Below are 2500 nucleotides of genomic sequence, written 5' to 3' on the forward strand. Positions count from 1 at the left end.
CAAATGCTTCCTCAGCAAATGCCTTTATAGCTGAGAATCTATCTACTGTTTGGAGCAGAGTTTCCTTTCTCTGGTAGGATGTGTGTCCTACTGTTTGTATAAGCTGACTTCTGGGCTCAGCGTACTGCTTACAGGTGTAGAGGATGTGATTGGAATCCTCTTCCTCACCACATGTACATCTGGCGTCATCTTCAATGCCCAGGTCGCAGATTTTCTTTTTCAGACCGTGGTCAGTCAGCAGGCACGTTAGGGAGTATGGTGGAATCGTCGCCCTCCGCCAACTTGCCTGCCACATTCCCACATCTGGTATCCAGCCGTAGGTTTCCCTACCCTTCGCTGTCTGGTTCCATCTATGCTGCCACTCCTCCTGCAACATGATATCTATTTGTCTGCTGGTATCACGTCTAGAGCTTTGCCCAGCAGTGGGTCTTGGAGCCTGGAACCCTGCGACTGAGCCAGCAACACCATGTCGAGTATAGTACAGCAAGGCTGCTTTCACTATCTCCAGGTCGAGCGGCATACATCCTGTTAGTACTTGCAAGGCCTCCGTCGATACAGTCCTACAAGCTCTGGTCATCTGTAACAGAAATGGCCTCTGAATTGACTCAATTATACGTTGGACATATCGGTGCTTCGTCCGGTCTGCCCATGCAGCTGCACCATATCTGCAAACAGAGAGGCACAAGCCCTGATAGATTACCCTGAGAGACTTTTTCTGCAGTAGATAGGGACAGCGGGAATCTCGTTAATCCATTCATGCGCGTCACTAATTAGATGACGAGGCATTTGGCTACCTTAAGAGAGTCATAGTTACTCCCGCCGTTTACCCGCGCTTGCTTGAATTTCTTCACGTTGACATTCAGAGCACTGGGCAGAAATCACATTGCGTCAACACCCGCTAGGGCCATCGCAATGCTTTGTTTTAATTAGACAGTCGGATTCCCCCAGTCCGTGCCAGTTCTGAGTTGATCGTTGAATGGCGGCCGAAGAGAATCCGCGCACCCGCGCGCCCCCGGAGGAGCACGCTAAGGCGGACGCGGCCTCGCAGCAAGGAAGATCCGTGGGAGGCCAAGGCACGGGACCGAGCTCGGATCCTGCACGCAGGTTGAAGCACCGGGGCGCGAACGCCGCGCAGGCGCGCGCATCCTGCACCGCCGGCCAGCACGAGGCCGACCAACGGCGAGAGCAGACCACGCCCGCGCTAAACGCCCGCACTTACCGGCACCCCTACGGCACTCACCTCGCCCAGGCCCGGCACGTTAGCGCTGACCCACTTCCCGACCAAGCCCGACACGCCCCGATCCTCAGAGCCAATCCTTATCCCGAAGTTACGGATCCAATTTGCCGACTTCCCTTACCTACATTATTCTATCGACTAGAGGCTCTTCACCTTGGAGACCTGCTGCGGATATGGGTACGAACCGGCGCGACACCTCCACGTGGCCCTCTCCCGGATTTTCAAGGTCCGAGGGGAAGATCGGGACACCGCCGCAACTGCGGTGCTCTTCGCGTTCCAAACCCTATCTCCCTGCTAGAGGATTCCAGGGAACTCGAACGCTCATGCAGAAAAGAAAACTCTTCCCCGATCTCCCGACGGCGTCTCCGGGTCCTTTTGGGTTACCCCGACGAGCATCTCTAAAAGAGGGGCCCGACTTGTATCGGTTCCGCTGCCGGGTTCCGGAATAGGAACCGGATTCCCTTTCGCCCAACGGGGGCCAGCACAAAGTGCATCATGCTATGACGGCCCCCATCAACATCGGATTTCTCCTAGGGCTTAGGATCGACTGACTCGTGTGCAACGGCTGTTCACACGAAACCCTTCTCCGCGTCAGCCCTCCAGGGCCTCGCTGGAGTATTTGCTACTACCACCAAGATCTGCACCGACGGCGGCTCCAGGCAGGCTCACGCCCAGACCCTTCTGCGCCCACCGCCGCGACCCTCCTACTCGTCAGGGCTTCGCGGCCGGCCGCAAGGACCGGCCATGACTGCCAGACTGACGGCCGAGTATAGGCACGACGCTTCAGCGCCATCCATTTTCAGGGCTAGTTGCTTCGGCAGGTGAGTTGTTACACACTCCTTAGCGGATTCCGACTTCCATGGCCACCGTCCTGCTGTCTTAAGCAACCAACGCCTTTCATGGTTTCCCATGAGCGTCGATTCGGGCGCCTTAACTCGGCGTTTGGTTCATCCCACAGCGCCAGTTCTGCTTACCAAAAGTGGCCCACTTGGCACTCCGATCCGAGTCGTTTGCTCGCGGCTTCAGCATATCAAGCAAGCCGGAGATCTCACCCATTTAAAGTTTGAGAATAGGTTGAGGTCGTTTCGGCCCCAAGGCCTCTAATCATTCGCTTTACCGGATGAGACTCGTACGAGCACCAGCTATCCTGAGGGAAACTTCGGAGGGAACCAGCTACTAGATGGTTCGATTAGTCTTTCGCCCCTATACCCAGCTCCGACGATCGATTTGCACGTCAGAATCGCTACGGACCTCCATCAGGGT

At 56.0% G+C, this 2500-nt stretch overlaps 1 pseudogene; it reads right to left on the bottom strand.

Annotated features, from left to right (window-relative positions):
* Positions 1 to 2500, bottom strand: part of LOC126431402 (large subunit ribosomal RNA) — a 5648-nt pseudogene that overhangs the window by 1970 nt on the left and 1178 nt on the right.

The sequence above is a fragment of the Schistocerca serialis genome, unplaced genomic scaffold (assembly GCF_023864345.2).
Source record: "Schistocerca serialis cubense isolate TAMUIC-IGC-003099 unplaced genomic scaffold, iqSchSeri2.2 HiC_scaffold_1091, whole genome shotgun sequence".
Lineage (NCBI taxonomy): Eukaryota > Metazoa > Arthropoda > Insecta > Orthoptera > Acrididae > Schistocerca > Schistocerca serialis.